Source organism: Crinia signifera, chromosome 3, assembly GCF_055691185.1.
Source record: "Crinia signifera chromosome 3, ASM5569118v1, whole genome shotgun sequence".
In the NCBI taxonomy this organism is placed as follows: domain Eukaryota; kingdom Metazoa; phylum Chordata; class Amphibia; order Anura; family Myobatrachidae; genus Crinia; species Crinia signifera.
The window spans coordinates 26,451,135-26,475,311 of NC_139219.1; the positions used below are offsets into that span (position 1 = coordinate 26,451,135).

General features: G+C 48.0%; 1 protein-coding gene across 1 annotated transcript in view; it reads left to right on the forward strand.

Moving 5' to 3' along the window:
- Nucleotides 1–15,468: 15,468 nt before the first annotated feature.
- The window catches only part of LCLAT1 (lysocardiolipin acyltransferase 1), a 122,734-nt gene continuing 114,025 nt past the window's right edge, over nucleotides 15,469–24,177 (forward strand). Inside the window, exon 1 of the mRNA XM_083175503.1 lies at nucleotides 15,469–15,724. The gene's annotated coding sequence lies outside the window, so the exon portion shown is untranslated. The remainder of the gene's footprint in view (nucleotides 15,725–24,177) is intronic.

Sequence of the window (24,177 nt, forward strand, 5' to 3'; positions counted from 1 at the left end):
AGATGATTGACTGAGACTGACCGGCGGCTCAATCAAGCTTGTCCTATAGAAGGACCAAGCTGGAGGTATCCTCCTGACTCACAAAGAGTCATCCTTCAGCACTCAGGAGAGGAAACACCCCCTGTGGGGGACACCTCTGGGGACCCATGGCTGAAGGACTGCCCGTCCCTCTAGGCATTAGGAGGCTGTGCAGAGTTACATTAACAAACTTAAAGAAATACTGTATGAACATTGCAGATTGAAATATACATAATACCCTAATATATAACATTGGCTGACATCATTGGTATCTATCCTGTCCACGTCTCCTGATATTACCCAATTCACATTCCTCACAGAGCTGCGCAATTTTTGGAAGAGGATGCTCATCCCCTTATTAGAAGCACCGAATATTACCAAATGGCGATGATGTCGCCATAGCTGCAATTTACTGCTACAACCTCCAATGGTAGCAAACATGTCCAAGGTCATTTTTATTTTAGGGTAGTCAAGGGGACAGATGTGTATTACATGGTAGGTGTATAATAGGGAGTGCTGGTTTTATAGAGATGGTAAGGGGACAGATGTGTATTACATGATAGGTGTATAATAGGGGGCGCTGGTATTATAGAGATGGTAAGGGGACAGATGTGTATTACATGATAGGTGTATAATAGGAGGTGCTGGTATTATAGAGATGGTAAGGGGACAGAGGTGTATTACATGATAGGTGTATAATAGGAGGTGCTGGTATTATAGAGATGGTAAGGGGACAGATGTGTATTACATGGTAGGTTTATAATAGGGAGTGCTGGTATTATAGAGATGGTAAGGGGACAGATGTGTATTACATGATAGGTGTATAGTAGGGAGTGCTGGTATTATAGAGATGGTAAGGGGACAGATGTGTATTACATGATAGGTGTATAATAGGAGGTGCTGGTATTATAGAGATGGTAAGGGGACAGATGTGTATTACAGGATAGGTGTATAATACGAGGTGCTGGTATTATAGAGATGGTAAGGGGACAGATGTGTATTACATGATAGGTGTATAATAGGAGGTGCTGGTATTATAGAGATGGTAAGGGGACAGATGTGTATTACATGATAGGTGTATAATAGGGAGCGCTGGTATTATAGAGATGGTAAGGGGACAGATGTGTATTACATGATAGGTGTATAATAGGAGGTGCTGGTATTATAGAGATGGTAAGGGGACAGATGTGTATTACATGATAGGTGTATAATAGGAGGTGCTGGTATTATAGAGATGGTAAGGGGACAGATGTGTATTACATGATAGGTGTATAATAGGAAGTGCTGGTATTATAGAGATGGTAAGGGGACAGATGTGTATTACATGATAGGTGTATAATAGGGAGTGCTGGTATTATAGAGATGGTAAGGGGACAGAGGTGTATTACATGATAGGTGTATAATAGGAGGTGCTGGTATTATAGAGATGGTAAGGAGACAGATGTGTATTACATAGTAGGTGTATAATAGGGAGTGCTGGTATTATAGAGATGGTAAGGGGACAGATGTGTATTACATGATAGGTGTATAGTAGGGAGTGCTGGTATTATAGAAATGGTAAGGGGACAGGGGTGTATTACATGATAGGTGTATAATAGGAGGTGCTGTTTTTATAGAGATGGTAAGGGGACAGATGTGTATTACATGATAGGTGTATAGTAGGGAGTGCTGGTATTATAGAGATGGTAAGGGGACAGAGGTGTATTACATGATAGGTGTATAATAAGAAAGGCTGGAATTATAGAGATGGTAAGGGGACAGAGGTGTATTACATGACAGGTGTATAATAGGAGGTGCTGGTATTATAGAGATGGTAAGGGGACAGATGTGTATTACATGATAGGTGTATAATAGGGAGTGCTGGTATTATAGAGATGGTAAGGGGACAGAGAGGTGTATTACATGATAGGTGTATATTAGGAGGTACTGGTATTATAGAGATGGTAAGGGGACAGATGTGTATTACAGGATAGGTGTATAATACGAGGTGCTGGTATAGAGATGGTAAGGGGACAGATGTGTATTACATGATAGGTGTATAATAGGAGGTGCTGGTATTATAGAGATGGTAAGGGGACAGATGTGTATTACATGATAGGTGTATAATAGGGAGTGCTGGTATTATAAAGATGGTAAGGGGACAGATGTGTATTACATGATAGGTGTATAATAGGGGGTGCTGGTATTATAGAGATGGTAAGGGGACATATGTGTATTACATGATAGGTGTATAATAGGAGGTGCTGGTATTATAGAGATGGTAAGGGGACAGGTGTGTATTACATGATAGGTGTATAATAGGAAGTGCTGGTATTATAGAGATGGTAAGGGGATAGATGTGTATTACATGATAGGTGTATAATAGGAGGTGCTGGTATTATAGAGATGGTACGGGGATAGATGTGTATTACATGATAGGTGTATAATAGGAGGTGGTGGTATTATAGAGATGGTAAGGGGACAGATGTGTATTACATGATAGGTGTATAATAGGAAGTGCTGGTATTATAGAGATGGTAAGGGGACAGATGTGTATTACATGATAGGTGTATAATAGGAGGTGGTGGTATTATAGAGATGGTAAGGGGACAGATGTGTATTACATGATAGGTGTATAATAGGAGGTGGTGGTATTATAGAGATGGTAAGGGGACAGATGTGTATTACATGATAGGTGTCACGATCCGAGCTCTCAGACAGACTTTCTTACCGGCTAAGTGCCTCCGCAGGTTCAGCTTGCGGTCCAGACGTCATCTCTGCCGGCCTCCTGTCTCCCAGTGACAGTCCCCAGTGCACGGCAATCCACCTGTCCGCCGCCATTGCTCCCAGTATCCAGCATGGTGTGCACAAACACACTTTCCCGCCATAGCAGACATGGGGGCTGCCATGTTCTTCCCAGTCACATGTCTGTGCTGTCCAATCCTGTTGGTTCTGATCTCCCTGTCATACTTCCTCGGCCAATCCTGGCCACCCAGTGGGGATAAGTATGCTGGGAGCTCTCAGAACCATTGCTAGTGCTTCAGTTGTCTCCAGTGTATGGTCAGCTGTCCTTGTCTCCGTGCAAGTGTATTTCTCTGCTGGTGTTGTTTTCCATGCTGCAGTGTGTTCCAGGTTGTTCCATCTCCTGTGAAGTCCAGGTTATTCCACCGCCTGTGATCCTGCCTCTCAGCCCAGCGACCAAGCCTAGCTCCGGGACTCTGGTCCTTCCGATGCTCCAGCATCATCCACCATCGATGTTTCATCGCTAGTCCGATATTCCGGATCTCCTGCTTCCGTCCGTCATTCCGGACCCACAGTCATCTCCTGTTCGTCATTCCGAACCCACAGTCTCCTTCCATATCCGATACCCGAATCCGATGTTCCCACATCATCATCGATAGTCCGATATTCCGGATCTCCAAGCCAAGCTTCCGTCCGTCATTCCGGACCCACAGTCAAGCTCAAGTCTTCCGTCGGTCATTCCGGACCCACAGTCTTCACATCCGATGTTCCACCATCGATCCCACATCACATCACATCTGTAAAGTATTGCAATCTGCATGAACTCTGTTATTTCTCCTGCATACTTTACTGTCTGTTTATATTACAACCATCTGCAAATAAACTCCGGTTGTATTTTACCTCTGACTTCTTATTGGCTCTGGGTGCACTGTCGCGCCCTCCATGCGCAAGGCTCCTCACCAACCTCACCGGTCCAGGTCCCCACCAGAGGTCTCAGTCTCGTCGACTGAGCCCCCCTGGTGTGACAGTAAGCACTAGCCAAATGGATCCAGCCGCAAGCCAAGCATCACCATCCAGCCCTGTACAGCAACTGGCTGTTCGCTTGGATCAGCAAGAGGCTGCGCAGAGCCAAGTGATTCATTGTCTGCAAGATCTGTCTTCCCGGCTGGATAAGCTACAGACCACTCTCAGTGGCCCTGAGCCTGTCAGAGAACTTCCAAGTCCAGTTCATCCTCCTGTAATGGCTGCTGCACCTCGCCTTCATCTGTCTGTCCCCACCAAGTATGATGGGAACCCCAAGACCTGCCGAGGTTTTCTCAATCAGTGTGAGATTCACTTTGAGCTGCAACCCAGCAACTTCCCTACTGAAAGGGTCAAGATCGCCTACATCATCTCCCTCCTGTGTGGAGCAGCGTTAGAATGGGCGTCTCCCTTATGGGAAATATCTGATGCCATCCTGTCCAACTACAAGGACTTCGTGTCAACATTCCGGCGTATCTTCGATGAGCCTGGGCGATCAGCATCTGCCTCCACTGAAATCCTCCGTCTAAGACAGGGATCCCGCTCCGTCGGGCAATATCTGGTCTAGTTCCAGATTCTGGCGTCTGAACTCTCCTGGTGTGATGGGGCCTTATACGCAGCCTTCTGGCATGGTCTATCCGACCGTATCAAGGATGAACTTGCTACCAGAGACTTACCTTCAGGTCTAAGTGACCTTATCTCTTTATGTATCAAAGTAGACCTACGCTTTCGAGAAAGGGCTGTAGAACGTCACAAGAGCGCTCCAGTTAAAGTGCCAACTCCTCCGCCTTCTTTACCCACTGCTCCTGCGGTCCATTCCAAAGAAGAACCAATGGAGATAAACCGCTTCCGTTTGTCTCCCGGAGAACGTCGACGTCGTCGGTTGGCACAGCTCTGTCTGTATTGTGCCGACCCTGCACATCAAATTTCTGCATGCCCAAAGCGTCAGGAAAACTCCTCCTCCTAGCCCGTCAAGGAGAGGGTAGGCTAGGAGTAATTAAGTCCTCTCCATCAGCAACCGATTGCATCCTTCCAGTTTCCCTACAAGTTGGTCAGCATTTCAAGACTGTCTCCGCACTTCTTGATTCCGGTGCCGCTGGCAACTTTGTTACTGCAGAACTGGTCCGCAAGTGGGGGTTGCCCACTGAAAGTCTTCCCAAGACTGTCTTCCTTACTGCTGTGGATGGCAGTAGGATTCCTGATGCGACAGTCTCCCGCAGAACTCTGCCACTTACAGTGAAAGTGGGAGTCCTGCACACTGAACTTTTGTCCTTCCTGGTTTTACCCCGAGCCACTTATGCTCTGGTTCTGGGTTTACCCTGGCTCCGTCTTCACAATCCTCGCCTTGATTGGAAGACATCTGAAATCCTTTCCTGGGATCCTTCCTGCTCTGGTACCTGTCTCCAAAAGGTACTCCCAGCTCGTCATTCTTCAGCCGATGCAGCAGACCTTCCGCCTCTTCCCTACCAAGAGTACTCAGATGTATTCAGCAAGTCTGGCGCTGATGTCCTACCTCCTCACAGACCGTGGTATTGCCCTATCGACCTTATCCCAGGCAAAGAACCACCCAGAGGTAGAACCAATCCTCTCTCTCTTCCAGAGACTCAAGCCATGACCGATTACATCAAGGAAAATCTGGCAAAGGGATTCATCCGTCCTTCAACTTCTCCTGCTGGCGCAGGATTCTTCTTCGTAAAGAAGAAGGATGGAGGCCTACGTCCCTGCATTGATTATCGCGGCCTCAATGACATCACAGTAAAGAACCGATATCCGTTGCCCCTCATCACCGAGCTGTTTGACCGTGTCAGCGGTGCAACCATCTTCACGAAACTCGACCTGAGGGGTGCATATAATCTCATCTGCATACGAGAGGGTGACGAGTGGAAGACGGCGTTTAATACCAGAGACGGACACTATGAGTACCTCGTCATGCCCTTCGGGCTCAGCAATGCCCCAGCCGTGTTCCAGCACTATGTCAATGAGATTTTTCGGGACATTCTGTATCGACATGTAGTTGTATATCTCGATGACATTTTAATCTACGCCAATAACATCACAGAACATCGTTATTGGGTCAAAGAGGTTCTGTCCCAGCTGCGAGCAAATCATCTCTACTGTAAACTGGAGAAGTGTGTCTTCGAGGTGAAGTCTATACCCTTCCTAGGGTACATTGTCTCCGGTTCTGGTCTTCAAATGGACCCAGGAAAACTGCAGGCCATCCAAGATTGGCCAATTTCCTCTTCGCTGAAAGGTATTCAACGTTTCCTGGGTTTTGCCAATTATTACAGAAAATTCATTTGTAACTTCTCTTCTATTGTGGCTCCCATCACTGCCTTAACGAAAAAGGGGTCTAATCCAGCGAAGTGGCCGGCGGAAGCCATCGAAGCCTTCCATCTGTTGAAGCAGAGGTTCACTTCAGCTCCTGTTTTACGACAACCTGATACCACCTTGCCCTTTATCCTCGAGGTTGATGCCTCCTCCGTGGGTGTTGGGGCAGTCCTCTCGCAGAAAGCGCCCGATGGACGTCTTCATCCCTGTGGGTCCTACTCTCGTAAGTTCCTGCCTGCAGAGCGTAACTATGCCATCGGTGACCAAGAGCTTCTCGCCATCAAGTTGGCATTAGAAGAATGGAGATATCTTCTAGAGGGCACTGTTCATGAGATCACAATTATCACAGACCACAAGAATCTTCTGTATCTCAAGTCTGCTCAATGTTTAAACCCCCGTCAAGCCAGATGGACACTTTTCTTTTCCAGGTTTCGTTTCAAGCTGTCATTCTGTCCAGGGACACAAAACCGAAAAGCTGATGCCCTTTCCCGCTCATGGGAGCAAGATAGTGAGTCTAAGTCCACACATCAACACTTCATTATTGATCCAGTGGCCTTCTCCGCAACAGGAGTTTCTAATCTCACGCCCCCTCCAGGGAAAAGATTTGTAAAGCCAGCTCTAAGAAAGAAGTTGCTTTGTTGGGCGCATTCTTCAAAATTCGCTGGCCATGCAGGCATTCAGAAAACTTACGAGTTTATCACCAGGTCCTACTGGTGGCCGTCCCTCAAACAGGATGTACAGGACTTTGTATCCTCTTGTGCTAAGTGTGCCCAGCACAAGACCAGTCGTCAGTCTCCTCCTGGGCAATTGATGCCACTGTCAGTGCCACATCGTCCTTGGACGCATATTTCTATGGACTTTGTAACTGATCTTCCAGAGTCTGACAAGTTCACCACCATCTGGGTGATTGTTGACCGGTTCACCAAGATGGCTCACTTCGTTCCCCTCACCGGCCTTCCGTCAGCTTCCAAGCTGTCCCAGCTCTTCATCAAAGAGATATTCAAGCTTCATGGACTGCCTCTTGAAATCATCTCCGATAGAGGCGTCCAATTCGTAGCCAAGTTCTGGCGAAGCCTGTGCTCCCTGCTTCAAATCAAGTTAAAGTTTTCCACAGCCTATCACCCTCAAACAAATGGCCAAACGGAGAGGGTGAATCAGGACCTTAAAGCATTTCTCCGCACATATGTCTCTTCTTCCCAAGATGACTGGGCTCAACTCCTTCCATGGGCAGAGTTCTGCCATAATAACCAATATCATTCTTCATCAAATGTCACTCCATTTCTTGCCAACTATGGGTTTCATCCTCGAGTTCCTGACTTCACTCTGCAACCTGTGTCCTCTGTTCCAGTGGTCGACACGACCATCCGGCAATTCGTCAAATCCTGGAAGCTCATTCGTTCTTCGCTTCTGAAGGCTTCAAGCAGGTACAAAAAATTTGCCGACAGGAAACGCAGAGCTGAGCCAGCCCTCCATCCAGGAGATCGTGTCTGGTTGTCAACCAAGAATCTTCGATTGAGAGTGCCATCGATGAAGTTCGCTCCCCGATATATTGGTCCTTTCCCAGTTGAGCGAGTCGTCAACCCAGTAGCTTACAAGCTCAAGTTGCCGCCCTATTTGAAAGTGCCAGCTACATTCCACATTTCGCTGCTCAAGCCGCTGGTCCTGAATCGCTTTCATTCCAAGCTCCCCAAGGCTCCTAAGGTTTGCACCCAGCGTGGAACAGTAAGATCTTGGACTCTCGCATCCGATATGGTCGTCTGCAATATCTGATCGATTGGAAGGGCTACGTCCCCGAAGAGCGATCATGGACCAATGCCATCGATGTCCATGCTCCCAGACTCTTCCGGGCGTTCCACTCCAAGTTTCCCCGCAAGCCTAAAAGGTGTCCTGGGGCCACCCTTAAAGGGGGGGGGGGGGTGCTGTCACGATCCGAGCTCTTAGACAGACTTTCTTACCGGCTAAGTGCCTCCGCAGGTTCAGCTTGCGGTCCAGACGTCATCTCTGCCGGCCTCCTGTCTCCCAGTGACAGTCCCCAGTGCACGGCAATCCACCTGTCCGCCGCCATTGCTCCCAGTATCCAGCATGGTGTGCACAAACACACTTTCCCGCCATAGCAGACATGGGGGCTGCCATGTTCTTCCCAGTCACATGTCTGTGCTGTCCAATCCTGTTGGTTCTGATCTCCCTGTCATACTTCCTCGGCCAATCCTGGCCACCCAGTGGGGATAAGTATGCTGGGAGCTCTCAGAACCATTGCTAGTGCTTCAGTTGTCTCCAGTGTATGGTCAGCTGTCCTTGTCTCCGTGCAAGTGTATTTCTCTGCTGGTGTTGTTTTCCATGCTGCAGTGTGTTCCAGGTTATTCCACCGCCTGTGATCCTGCCTCTCAGCCCAGCGACCAAGCCTAGCTCCGGGACTCTGGTCCTTCCGATGCTCCAGCATCATCCACCATCGATGTTTCATCGCTAGTCCGATATTCCGGATCTCCTGCTTCCATCCGTCATTCCGGACCCACAGTCATCTCCCGTCCGTCATTCCGGACCCACAGTCTCCTTCCATATCCGATACCCGAATCCGATGTTCCCACATCATCATTGATAGTCCGATATCCGAAGCCAAGCTTCCGTCCGTCATTCCGGACCCACAGTCAAGCTCAAGTCTTCCGTACGTCATTCCGGACCCACAGTCTTCACATCTGATGTTCCACCATCGATATCACATCACATCTGTAAAGTATTGCAATCTGCATGAACTCTATTATTTCTCCTGCATACTTTACTGTCTGTTTATATTACAACCATCTGCAAATAAACTCCGGTTGTATTTTACCTCTGACTGCTTATTGGCTCTGGGTGCACTGTCGCGCCCTCCATGCGCAAGGGTCCTCTCCAACCTCACCGGTCCAGGTCCCCACCAGAGGTCTCAGTCTCGTCGACTGAGCCCCCTGGTGTGACAATAGGTGTATAATAGGAGGTGCTGGTATTATAGAGATGGTAAGGGGACAGATGTGTATTACATGGTAGGTGTATAATAGGGAGTGGTGGTATTATAGAGATGGTAAGGGGACAGATGTGTATTACATGATAGATGTATAATAGGGAGTGCTGGTATTATAGAGATGGTAAGGGGACAGATGTGTATTACATGATAGGTGTATAATAGGGAGCGCTGGTATTATAGAGATGGTAAGGGGACAGATGTGTATTACATGATGGGTGTATAATAGGAAGTGCTGGTATTATAGAGATGGTAAGGGGACAGATGTATATTACATGATAGGTATATAATAGGGAGCGCTGGTATTATAGAGATGGTAAGGGGACAGATGTGTATTACATGATAGGTATATAATAGGGAGCGCTGGTATTATAGAGATGGTAAGGGGACAGATGTGTATTACATGAAAGGTGTATAATAGGAGGTGCTGGTATTATAGAGATGGTAAGGGAACAGATGTGTATTACATGATAGGTGTATAATAGGAGGTGCTGGTATTATAGAGATCAAAGGAGACAGATGTGTATTACATGATAGGAGTATAATAGGAAGTGCTGGTATTATAGAGATGGTAAGGGGACAGATGTGTATTACACGATAGGAGTATAATAGGAAGCGCTGTTATTATAGAGATGGTAAGGGGACAGATGTGTATTACATGATAGGTGTATAATAGGGAGTGTTGGTATTATAGAGACTAGGTGATTCATCGCGCCCTACGGGCGCTCTTCACACGTCGTAAGGGGCTGCGCCCCCTTGATTTGTGAACATTTGTATATGAGAAAGATGGTTAGAATTGTATGAAAGATGGCCTGTATTGCAACTTGAGTTATAGGTGAAATGTGTTAAATAGAGAGCATATGATGTGGAAGGGGGTGTATATTGTTTTGTTTAATTAAAAAGCGGTTACAGAGTAAGATGTACATTGATAGTGTGGATGGTACAGTGACATTTGTGGGTGTGGGGGGGGGCTGTGTGTGCATGTTGTTTAGGTGTGTGTGTGCAATAGTATAGTAGGGTGTTTCTGAGTCAGCGGCTCCCCACTGGCGGAGGTCACGACACAGGAAAACAGGAGGCTGGGTAGTGATAGGGGTGTGTGGACATAAGGGGGACTAAAGAGGAGGGTGGGAGATACTGTGCAGCTTCTGCCAGTGGGTGAGGGTCCAGTGTGGCAGTACAGGAGTACAGGATGGTGGCCCTTAGTCAGTGTCTCCTCCTACTGGGTGGGAGTTCGGGTGCATGAGAGCAGGAGGCTGGGCTATGAGGCATGATAGGGGCATGTGGGCAAAACAGCGTCAGCGACTCCCCAGTGGTGGAAGTTACGGTTCAGGAGAGCAGGAAGCTGGGTAGTGATAGGGGTGTGTGAGTATTTGGGGGACTAAAGAGGGGCTTAGGGGTGCCGTGAATTGTGGGAGGGGCGCGGGGGTGCCGTGAATCAAGGGAGGGGGGGCGCAGGTGTCGGCGAATCGCGGGAGAGGGCGGGGGTCTGCAAAGCGTGGGAGGGGGAGTGAATTGTGCGAGGGGGGGTTGAGAATCGCGGGAGGGGGGTGCGCGGGGGGTCCGTGAATTGCGGGAGGGGGGGGGGGCACGGGGCGCAATGAATCACCTAGTTGGTTATATATTCTTGTAGAAGGATGGTAGGATGTTGCTGTCATTCAGAATGCATTTACATAAACAGTAAAAGTAGCAGTAAAAGTGGGTGGGTGCCGCGAATTGTGGGAGGGGGGGGCGGGTGGTTGCAGTGAATCGCGGGAGGGTGGGTCGCGGGGGCGGGGGGTTGCCGCAATGACAGGAGGAGGGGTCAGGGGTGGGGAATCGCGGTGGGGGGGTCGTGGGGGGCACCTTGAACTGCGGGAGAGGGGGCCCGGGGGGTTGGCGCGAATCTTGGGAGGGGGTCGCGGGGTGCCGCGAATCACAGGAGGGGGGTGTCACGGGGTGGGCCCGCGAATCGTGGGAGTCACCGGGGGTGCCGCGAATTGCGGGGGGTGTGCTGCAAATCGCGGGAAGGGGGTCGCGGGGGGTGCCGCGAATCGCCACAAGAAAAAATCAACACAGAAAGTTCAATACATGTAAATGTTGACATAAGTGTGACACTTCATCGGTGTCCATGTCGACACATGAGAATGAATATAAAAACATTCAAAAAAAGAAAAATAAATCTTCAAAAACTCATGTCAACCTTTTTCATTGTCGACCATAGCCGTGCCAGTGTTTTGCATGTGTCATTTAATCCTGGGGTTGCCGTGAATCGCGCGCGGGGGTGGGGGGGGGAGGGAGGAGGTTAGGGGTGTCCGCGAATCATGGGAGGAGGGGTCGTGGGTGGATGCCGTGAATTGCGGGAGGGGGGGGCGCGGGGGGGGGGTGTGTGGGTGCCGCGAATTGTGGGAGGGGGGGGGCACGGGGGGTTGCAGTGAATCGCGGGAGGGTGGGTGGCGGGGGCGTGGGGTTGCCGCAATGACAGGAGGGGGGGTCAGGGGTGGGGAATCGCGGTAGGTGGGGTCGTGGGGGGCACCGTGAACCGCAGGAGGGGGGGCCCGGGGGGTTGGCGCGAATCGTGGGAGGGGGGGTCGCGGGGTGCCGCGAATCGCAGGAGGGGGGGTGTGTGTGTCACGGGGTGGGGCCGCGAATCGCGGGAGTCACCGGGGGTGTGCTGCAAATCGCGGGAAGGGGGTCACGGGGGGTGCCGCGAATCGCCACAAGAAAAAATCAACACAGAAAGGTCAACACATGTAAATGTTGACATAAGTGTGGCACTTCATTGGTGTCCATGTCGACACATGAAAATGAATATGAAAACATTGAAAAAGTGAAAAATAAATCTTGTCAACCTTTTTCATTGTCGACCATAGCCATGTCAGTGTTTTGCATGTGCCATTTAATCGTGGGGATGCCGTGAATGGAGGGGGGGGAGGGAGGGAGGGAGGTGCATACCTCCCAACATGATCCTCTCCAGGAGGGACACATTGCTCTGTTTCTGGACTTTCTTCTTAATTTATGGATTACCATCACCTGTGCTTAAACACCTTTCTTATCAATTACCCTGTTTAAAACAGGTGATGACAATCATAAATTAAGATGGAAGTCCACAACCCAGCGTTACAGCTCCAGACACACTTTGAGTGACAGATGTAGCCAAATATATAAGAGATGGTAAGGGGACAGATGTGTATTACATGATAGGTGTATAATAGGAAGTGCTGGTATTATAGAGATGGTAAGGGGACAGATGTGTATTACATGATAGGTGTATAATAGGGAGCGCTGGTATTATAGAGATGGTAAGGGGACAGATGTGTATTACATGGTAGGTGTATAATAGGAGGTGCGGGTATTATAGAGATGGTAAGGGGACAGATGTGTACTACACATCCCAGGATGCTTTGCATTAGTTTTGCTATGTGGCCATGCTGAAACTGATGCAAGGCATGCTGGGATGTGTAGTTCATCAACATCTGGAGGGCCGGTGTTACACAGCCCTGGTTTAGGGGGATATTTACAAAACGATCTGCAATTAAATACCAACCAAGTATGTCAATACTAGTATAGACAAAATCGCAACTAATCAGAATCTACTTATTTATTTAAAACCTTCTAAAAGATAATAGATCATATCTGATTTGTTGTCCATAGAAACATCATATGTTGATGATTATGACGTCAGTGCTCTGGTTGTATAATTTGAGGAATATTACCGTATTTTCCGGCGTATAAGACGACTTTTTACCCCAGAAAAAAATGCCTCCAAGTGGGGGGTCGTCTTATACGCCGGGTGCACGGCGTGACATACTGGTATTATTATTTTCCGGGTGCGTCATACAATTATTACAGGGTAGCTCTCCCCCCCCCCTCCCCTCCCCTCTTATGCATACGGTACCTTGAAATAAGAGTATCCAGGTATGCCAGCGCTGCTCCTTCCGTTCTGCCTAACCGCCGGTCACGTTGAGCATTGAAGTCGGCGGCAGGCTCGGGTGTTTTCGGCACGGCTCGGGAGAACTTGTGTGCCTGAGCGCTCCCGAGTCCCCCCGAGCCGCGCCGAAAATACCCGAGCCTGCCGCCGACTTCAATGCTCAACGTGATCGGCGGTTAGGCAGAACGGAAGGAGCAGCGCTGGCATACCTGGATACTCCTATTTCAAGGTACCGTATGCATAAGAGGGGGGGTGGGGGGGCCTAGGAGAGCTTACCCTACAATATATTTTATGCCTGGGGGGGGGGGGGGGGGGGGGAGGACAGCGGCATGAGGGGGTCATAAAACTTTATGTGGTGGGTTTTGCTGGGGCAGGAGCCTGCCCCAGCAAAACCCACCACTCAAGGGGTTAATATATGGTACGGTACTATAATACTGGTCCCTGCTCCCTGTCTGCCCTCCCTGTCTCCCTGACTCCATGTCAATAGCAGCAGTCTGTGGAAGGTGTGCGGAAGAGGGGGTAGTCTTTTACAGCGAGTATATAACAAACTCTGTATTTTGAGTGGAAATGTTGGGGGGTCGTCTTATACGCCGGCATATACGGTATATGGTACTTGTGTACTTTCACGGCTCCCATCGCATGCCATCGCATGCCAAATGTAGTGGCATGCGATGGGATGCGATTTTTGCCCATTTGCAGCGAGCCACCGAGCCCGAAGCGTGGCGAGCGCAGCGGACACCTGTGAAGCCCGCGAGGAGACACGTATACCTGTGAAGGTATCCGTGTCCGCTCGCCACGCTTCGGGCTCGCCACACTTTCTATTCTCAACTCCACGCTGAGGTGGATAGTGGGGGTATGAATAGGTCGTAGGACGCGTACCGCCGCCCCTCGCGGGCTCGCTGCGCTCGCCACGCTTCGGTTTTGCGTTGATAGTGGGGGTGGTACAGCCTCAAAAATGACATTTGGGGGCCATTGAACATGTTTGATACTAATTTCAATGCATTTGGATGCATTTCTGTTAAAAATCGCATGCGATCGTATCGCATGCGTTGCGATGCGATATTTTACTATACGATGGACATCGGGGGAGCCGTGATTGTACACAAGTACCGGTACTTGTTTCCTAGCACGGCCACACCGATTTAGATCGGGGTGGTCGTGTCAGAAAAATCGGGTCGATCGCATCGCATGCGATTTGGTCGCATGCGATGCGACCGACCGATTTTGGACCCGATTTTTTTCATTGAATCCAATGTAAATTGGGTCCCTGGGACCCAATTTTACATTGGATTCAATGAAAAAAATTCCCAACCCCCCCAAATGTAAGCGCGTAAACTCCAGCCCACGATAGACGACAACCCGAAGCGTGGCGAGCGCAGCGAGCCCGCGAGGGGCAGCGGTACGCGTCCTCCGACCTTTTCATGCCCTACTATCCACTAGGGCGTGGAGTGAGAATAGAATAGTGTGGCGAGCGCAGCGAGCCACCGAGCCCGAAGCGTGGCGAGCGCATGCGGATACCTTCACAGGTAAACGCGTCCCTTCGCGGGCTTCACAGGTGTCCCCGTCGCCACGGACACCTGTGAAGCCCGCAAGGGGACGCGTATAACTGTGAAGGTATCCGCGTCCCCTCGCGGGGCTCGCTGCGCTCGCCACGCTTCGGGCTCGGTGGCTCGCTGCGCTCGCCACACTATCATATTCTCACTCCACGCCCTAGTGGATAGTAGGGCATGAAAAGGTCGGAGGACGCGTACCGCCGCCCCTCGCGGGCTCGCTGCGCTCGCCACGCTTCGGGTTGGCATCTATCGTGGGGTGACGACGGGGACATCTATAATGTGAAATGGGTCATATTGGCCCATTTCACATTTTTTCACAATTTTTCACCATTTCAATGTTAAAAAATATTTTAACATTGAAGCCTATGCAGAAATCGGGGGCATCGCGTCGCATCGCGTCGGGACCAATGTTAATGGTCCCGACCGACGCGATGCCCCCGATATTTTAACTTTCCCGACAAGATTTCAATGTTAAAATATTTTTTAACATTGAAGCCTATGGAAATATCGGGGGCATCGCGTCGGTCGCGTCGGGACCAATGTTAATGGTCCCGACCGACGCGATGCCCCCGATATTGTATCCTAGCCGGCAAAATGGACCTGATTTCAAAAGAAATCGGGTCCATCGGGGGTAATCGTGTCCCTTAATTAAGGGACACGATTACTCCAGATTGTGGCCGTGCTAGGAAACAAGTACCCAAGTACCTATTATTTATATATATATATATATATATATATATATATATATATATATATATATATATATATATATATATATATATATATATATATATGTGATGATTATGATGATGTTAGTGCTTTGGGCGTGATGATGACGTCAGTGACATGGGATTATATGGGGATGAGGTCAGTGCTATGGGGGCTCTGTGTATTGATCAGTAACAGTGTGACACACACAGGCAGGCAGAGCCCCGGTGTGTAGTTACAGCAGCGAGCAGACACACAGCACACACGTCACACTCCCCCGCCCGCCCCCTGCATCCCGTGACGCCAGAGGGGCTGCGACGGTGTGACGTCATCCCGCCGGGTCCGGCATCTGTCAGTGACCGGGGAGGAGGAGCAACAGCTGCCGTTACCGCTCGTCACCCTCCCGTGGGTGCTGGATGGGGCAGAGCCGGGCGGCGGCAGCAGCAGTGGGAGGAGGTGACCCGGCGCCTATATGTACGTATACCACCCGCAGCAGCAGCACTCACACCCCGCCCTCTGTGCAGTGCCGCCATATACCCTGTACTTATACACTTCTGCTATGGGATGCCATATACCCTGTGCTGTATAGCATATGTATCCCGTATACATTGCTGCCATATAAACCCCTTTATACAATGCTGCTCAGTGATGCCATATGCTCTGTGTGTCTATATATATATATCTATATATATATATATATATATCTATATATATATATATATATATATATATATATATATACACACACACACACACCCTGTGCTGTGTACATATGCTCAGTGCTGCCATATGCCCTGTGATATATATATATATATATATATATATATATATAAACACATATATACACACACACACACACAGTATATAGTATTACCCCCCCCCCTCCCCACACCCTTATACGCTGTTATGTGCAGACGTATACATTGTGCAGTAAACATTTGTGTGTTTGATAAAAAAAAATATATATATATATATATACGTTATATATACAATACATTGATATATATACAGTACGGCTCCCCCATCCCTGTGGATACAGTGTGATTAGATAGCTCTTAGCTAAGCCCATAATTATGAAATTGAAGTTCCAGTGCCACCGAACTAGCATGTAATTTAGAAATCATGTGGAGTGGAGAAATGGGTGTGATCACCTGTGTGGCGCCCCGTATGACATGCTTGGTATAACTCCAATGTTATTTCCCTGTGTGTATTCTCATGCACCAAGTTACATCACAGTACCACTTCCTCCACACTCTGTGCTGGGTATAACTCAAATGTTGTTATCCTGTATGTATTACACAACTGGGCTACTGCACAGTATCACTTCACACTCTGTAGTATGTATGATGTTATTATCCTGTATGTATTATGCACCTTCCCTGGGTGTATTCTCAAGCACTTGGGTTATTGCACAGTGCCACTTCCTCCTCTCTCTGCTGGGTATGACTCCAATAATATTACCATGTGTGCATTCTTATGTTACTGCACAGTACCACTTACTCCGCTTTCTGTGCTGGATGTCAGTATCTCAGGCATAGCGCCACCTCACATGATCTGTAGCTGCAGGGCACTTATTAATTGCCAGAGATTATCGAGGTTAACAAATGAAACATCCTATAATTTGTTTTCAATAATGTTTAAGTAGTTGTGTAATGTTGCAGGATATAGTGAAGCAATACTCCTCAAACGTGGCTGCCAACTCTTCCTGTGTTTGTGTCTCCACCTAGTTATTAGAACACAGGTGTAGCCGCCAGTATACCAATGCTGGAGAGACTGGCAGTGTAACCTGGTGTATATACAGTACTGAACGGATGTGTACTCTGGGGTATAATAGCTGGACTCTGGTCTGTATTTGGATGCACTGTACGTTAATCACTCTTTGGTATAATAATCAATCATTACTGGGGATTGTTCATTGCTGGCCACTATAGCCTTACAGACTGCAGAATGTGGCGCAAGTTATAATAACCGTTGTGCAACATGTACCTTTGTAAAAGTGACATGATGATATACAGTATAAGATGTGTAATGGCTCCAATTTGATCAACCAGTTGTAGTAATCAACCCTGTTAACTATACCGACTATATAGGGGGCATTTAAATTGTAGTCTGTGATATCCAATTCCAGAAGGGCAAATAGCAACAGGTGTGGATCTTTTAAGTCGACAGGTATTAGGTCGACAGGATTGTTTGGTCGACATGTATAAGGTCGAAATGGAGAAGGTTCACCTGAGGGAAACAAAAAAACACAGCGGAAAAGTTAGCATGGAAGTTGTTGACACAAAAATGGTCAACACAGGCTTTTTTGCGTGTACTTTTGTATGTCTAGCCATAGTGATCATTGTCAAGTCAACCATTTGTACTTGTCGACTTTGTGACAGTAATGATTGCACCTGTGCACCAGCTCGGTGGTCTGGGAAATGTGGACAGTTAGTAATGACTACACCTGTGCACCAGCTAGGTGGTCTGGGACATGTGACAGTTAGTAATGACTACACCTGTGCACCAGCTAGGGTCTGGAACATGTGACCGTTAGTAATGACTTCACCTGTGCACCAGCTAGGGGGTCTGGGACATGTGACAGTTAGTAATGACTACACCTGTGCACCAGCTAGGAGGTCTGGGAAATGTGGACAGTTAGTAATGACTACACCTGTGCACCAGCTAGGGGGTCTGGGACATGTGACAGTTAGTAATGACTACACCTGTGCACCAGCTAGGGGGTCTGGGAAATGTGGACAGTGAGTAATGACTACACCTGTGCACCAGCTAGGTGGTCTGGGACATGTGACTGTTAGTAATGACTACACCTGTGCACCAGCTAGGTGGTCTGGGACATGTGACAGTTAGTAATGACTACACCTGTGCACCAGCTAGGGGGTCTGGGACATGTGACCGTTAGTAATGACTACACCTGTGCACCAGCTAGGGGGTCTGGGACATGTGACAGTTAGTAATGACTACACCTGTGCACCAGCTAGGGGGTCTGGAACATGACAGTTAGTAATGACTACACCTGTGCACCAGCTAGGTGGTTTGGGAAATGTGGACAGTTAGTAATGACTACACCTGTGCACCAGCTAGGGGGTCTGGGACATTGACAGTTAGTAATGACTACACCTGTGCACCAGCTAGGGGGTCTGGGAAATGTGGACAGTTAGTAATGACTACACCTGTGCACCAGCTAGGGGGTCTGGGACATGTGACAGTTAGTAATGACTACACCTGTGCACCAGCTAGGGGGTCTGGGAAATGTGGACAGTGAGTAATGACTACACCTGTGCACCAGCTAGGGGGTCTGGGACATGTGACAGTTAGTAATGACTACACCTGTGCACCAGCTAGGTGGTTTGGGAAATGTGGACAGTTAGTAATGACTACACCTGTGCACCAGCTAGGGGGTCTGGGACATGTGACAATTAGTAATGACTACACCTGTGCACCAGCTAGGTGGTTTGGGAAATGTGGACAGTTAGACACTACTCATCGTACGGTTTCCCCCTATTCACGTGGATTGTGCTGTGTGCAGCACACAGGTGTCACCCTCCCATTGTCTGTATTTGTCATATATCTTGTGCTACGGCAGTTGAATATTTGAATAGTGAACTGGGAATAGGAGCTCAGGCGCTGCCCAAGGTTGTCTGTGCTTGAAATGCTTGTTTATGATCTATGGAAAAGCTGCTGGATATTTACACTGCAGTCAGTTGATGCATTTATTGTATATTATCTAGTCCAGGGCTGTCCAAACCGCTCCTCAAGATCTGCTAATGGGCCATGTTTTCCATGCCACCTGTGGTTATGTAAAATGTGTCAGTTAGGAATGAATGCAGGATGTTTGAAAATGTGACCGTTAGTAATGACTGCACCTGTGCACCAGCTAGGTGGTCTGGGAAATGTGACAGTTAGTAATGACTGCACCTGTGCACCAGCTAGGTGGTCTGGGAAATGTGACAGTTAGTAATGACTGCACCTGTGCACCAGCTAGGTGGTCTGGGAAAATGTGACAGTTAGTAATGACTGCACCTGTGCACCAGCTCGGTGGTCTGGGAAATGGGACAGTAATGACTAGACCTGTGCCTCAGCCAGGTGGGCTGAAAAATTTGACAGTTAGGGATAATTGCACCTGTGCACCAGCTAGGTGGTCTGGGAAATGTGAAAAGTTAGTAATGACTGCACCTGTTTACCAGGTACGTGGTCTGGGAAATGGGACAGTTAGTAATGATTGCACCTGTGCCCCAGCTAGGTGGTGTGAAAAATGTAACCGTTTGTAATGATTGCACCTGTGCACCCGCTAGGTGGTCTGGGGAATGTGACAGTAATGACTGTACCTGTGCACCCACTAGGGGGTCTGGGAAATGTGACAGTTAGTAATGACTGCACCTGTACACCAGCTATGTGGTCTGGGGAATGTGGACAGTTGGTAATGACTGCACCTGTGCACCAGCTAGGTGGTCTGGGAAATGTGACAGCTAGTAATGACTGCACCTGTACACCAGCTAGGTGGTCTGGGGAATGTGGACAGTTGGTAGTTGACTTTTTCACTATTGTTTGTATCGACCTTTTGACAATGTCAACCTAAGGTAAGGTTGACACATGAAAGAGATTGATGATGGCCTGTCGACCAATTGTGGTCGACCTATTGACTGTTGACCTAATTACTGTCAACCACATCCCATCGGTCCAATGCTGTAAGGACTAGATGCTGTGGGATGATTGCCTTCTACTTATGGGTATGGCAGGGGCTGTAGCAGAACAAGCTGCTATTGCTTATTGGGCAGAGATAAGTAATGGTATCCCCGGGACTGTCCAGTTGCGTTGCTGATACTTATCGCGCTTGTTGCGCTCAAATGCATCAGGATTAGACCTGCAAAGCATCAATGTTTTTGTGAATTCATGGTGCGCTCAGCCCCAATCGCACACTATTTGGGGCACACACGGATGTGATATAAAATATTTTCTATATCATTATCTTTGGTGAAACCCGTGCTTTCTCTGATGTTTCCTGCATGATAACTGTAGAAAAGTTCTATCTCCTCATTTCTCCAACAGAACACCTAGAGATCTGTCAGGTTTCAGAAATAGACCCCTAAGGAAGCCGGGTGTAAACTCCTAAATGATTGATATTCTGAAATGCTTCATCAAGGTCAATTGCTGGCATCTCCTAACTAGTCCGTGCGTTTCCCCTCCACCCGAGAGATTGTTGCCTATCTTCTCACACAGCACAAGTCTTAATTAGCGTTAATGATTAATGTGTTTTTTTGCTGGGAGACCAGATAGCCGCGTTACTGGGCAGTAGGGCAGGGTATCGGCCTGGGAGAGCTGTGAACACGGTGACTGGTTTCTCGCTTCCCACTTATCCATATCCAGCATTCACTGTTGACAGCCCGAGTAAGTACACCAGTGCACCATCTGTGCGTATGGTACACCTGTAATCCACACTTTATTTGTATTGTTTCTTATTTTTAGTTGTTTTTGTTGCAATCAAACATTATTGTTTTTTTTTATTATATTTGTGCTTTTCAGCACATCTGCAGTAAAGAATCTTCCTTTGTAGCCTTCCTGCTGGGGGTGTCCACTCTGTCTGTCTGAATGAGACAACACTGACATGACAGGGAGAGGATAGGTGGCTCTCAAACTCGGTCCTCTGGACCCCACACAGGTCACGTTTTCGAGGTCACCCGGCGGGTGCAGTCATTACTCACTGACACATTTTAAAATATCCACAGGTGGAGCTAATTATTTCACTTGTGATTCTGTGAGGAGATCTGGAAAACGTGCACTGTGTGGGGTCATGAGGACCGACTTTGAGAACCTGTAATATAGTGGGCTGACAATGTCTGTTGATATTCACTAGGTCGACACCTATATTGACACCTATAAATGGTCGACATGCCCTCAGTCGACATTGACAGATGGCCGAAACGAGCAAATGGTCAACATTGTTATGGTCGACACTAGTTTTTTGTTTGTCTGTGTCGACATGAACACTGTATAAGTCTACCGTGTCCCGACGCATGGTTGCTGCACTCGGCACGCTATTCTAATCAAAGGGGGTATTCAGCCACCGTTGGGGGAGATGGCCGCTGGGCCCTATTCAATGTTGTCTTCCTCGACAGCATTGAACAGGGGAGCTCGGCAGAACGAGCCTGACTTCACAAGCAGCAGGGCTCATTCTGCCGAGAACGGCCGGGAAGTGACGAGCTCCCGGCTGCAGCTCGCCTCTTCCCGGCCGCAGCTCGCGGCCACGCCCCCCTTCTCGCCCCGCTGCAGGCGGGACATTGAATCCCACCTGCTTTTTCTCGGTCGAGCAGACCGAGAACGGGACAGGGTCACGGCTGTTGGGCCAGCTCGACAGCCGTGGCCCCAGATTGAACACCCCCCTAGGTCTATTCCCACTTGGATGGTAAAGTATGAACCAAGTCGGTCTAAACCAAAAATATAAAAAACTCATGTGGACTTATGGTATGTGGACCATTTATAGGTGTTGACCTAGTTACTGTTGAACCAGTGACTGCCGACCTAGACATTGTTGACCCAGGTACCGGATGCCGGAGGATACAGTTTGAAGTCGCTTCCGTGGAATAGTGACATCAAGCTCCTCCCCTATTTTATATTGATGGCGCTGTGTCTGGCTGTCGGCAAGAAACAATCATTTAGCTGTCATTGAGGACTGGAGAAATGCCTTAACTGAAAGTTGCAATTGGCACGTTAAAGTCGCCTGCAGGTGGACTGTCCCTTTAAGCAGCGTGTCGCCTGCAGGTAATTTGCCTTGATCACAACACATTTGAATGGATTTTTTGCTTTAGGATACGTCTAATATTTCAGCTAACAATGGAAGGTACTGTTGGTAATCCTATAGGGCAGCCTATACTGTGTGCTTGTAGTCCTTTTAGGAACACTGGTTATAGTATTTAGACCAGTGAGAGGTACCATGATACACTTCAGGGGGGCCACGCGGTGCTGCAGTGGAACGTTCATTATATTTTAGTCGCTGCATACGATTTGGGACACCTCTATGTAATACCGAATCAGCAGGCCTTTCAAAAACTATAAATTTGACCACAAAGCAGAAAGGAGATGGGGGCCACAAGTGAGGGCTTGGGGGGCCACAGGCTGCCTATTATTGAAGCAGATTGGCAGTCAGACTTAAGGTGGCCATACACACGCAGATTTATCTGCAGATCTGTCTGGTTGGAACAAAAACATGGTTAATGATGAGAGCAAATGACAGTTGACCATTTGCTTGGAAATGCTGGAAAACTGACAAACTGTCACTCATCCATAACCATGTTTTTGTTCCAACCAGCCAGATCTGCAGATAAATCTTACTAGTGTATCGGCACCTTTACACATTAAATGTGTTGTGTTGCTTTTGTGAAGACAGTGCTGCGTGTCGCAATATCGGTTCCAACATTCAGCCAACCGTGCCATTGTTTTAAACACAAACCGACAGCAGAGCTACTGTTTAATGATGACGCTTCCACGGCAACTGACAACACTCCCTGTGTATTGTTCTGCAGCCTATAGGAAGGTACAGTATACAGAAAGGTGTATATTCCGTATTGTGTGCCTGTGATACTCAGGGACAATACCTGTGATGCTCCGCTGGTGAAGTTTAAATCCGCACTTTAACTACAGCAGTAAAACAACACAGCCTGCCATTCAACCGGCATTGGCAGCCCCACGCAGAGGTGGCCCAAGGCTGTGATTAAGACCTAATCGGATTACAGCTTGTGATGACATATGTGATAGTAATCGTGCACCTGTACTTGTTTGTGTTTCACCATGCAAAGCTCACGGTATAATTAGAGGGCCTGTCACCGACGCACATTAAACATAAACCATCAGCGTTGTTCTGTACATTGTTATATTTGCAGGTTTGCACAGTCTGTAAATATTCACAAGTGCGCTGATAAGAAGATGCAAAGTATATGGCACAACATGTCCCACTGGTGTTACAACAATGCACTATTATTATTCTCTGGTTTTATACCTTATAAGGTACCGTGGACACCTTGTGGCGCCATATAAATCAAGGTTAATAATAAAATGTTAACGCAAGTGTTAATATTTGGTTGGCTTGTTCTAGCCCAGTGTGTTTATAGCATGTTGCTGTATTAGTAAAAGTCTGTGTCTGCTGCTTTCAGACCGCAAAACTGGCTTTGACCAGGTATTTTAAAATGTTTCTAAAAACGGGTCAGCCAGCTTAAACCCCTTTCACACCGCATGTCTTTAAAAGAAATTTCAGTGCAGTTTTTGTTCCTTTACAACTCTGAACCCGTTTTAACCCATAATAAACAGGGGTGCCAGATGGGTTCCCGACAGTCGGGATCCCGACTGTCAAAACGCTGACAGCCGGGTGCCCGACGGCCACCCGCTATTTTCCCTCGTGGGGGTCCACGACCCACATAGATGGAGAATAGAATAGGTGGCTTGCGTAGTGAGCCACTGTGCCCGCAGCGTGGTGAGCGCAGCGAGCCTGCAAGGGGCTTTTTTTGCGCTCGCCATGCTGTCTGACTCTGGGCTGTCGGGATCCCACACCACACTCGAAAACAGTGGATGGAAAAAAAAAAAGGGTCTGAAACGGGTAGGACCCTGCTTTATTACCGTTTAGAAATACCAGTTCAATAGAACCGGTAAATTCACTCTGCACCTTTCAGACTGCACAAATTACCGTTTTAAAATGGTAAAAAACGGCAAAATAACAGGTAAGAAGTGCGGTCTGAAAGGGGTATTATCTGTACGGGAGCACATTGGTGTTACACAAATGTAGTGTTTTTTTCCCATTCAGTCAGTGGGCCATTCATTTCAAAAGAGCTGTGAATTCTGCATAGAAAACACAATTAAATTAAAATGTAATTCTCTTTTTTGAGGAAATGCTGAGATTATCCTCTCTATCAGCCAATCATAGAAACATAGAATTTGAC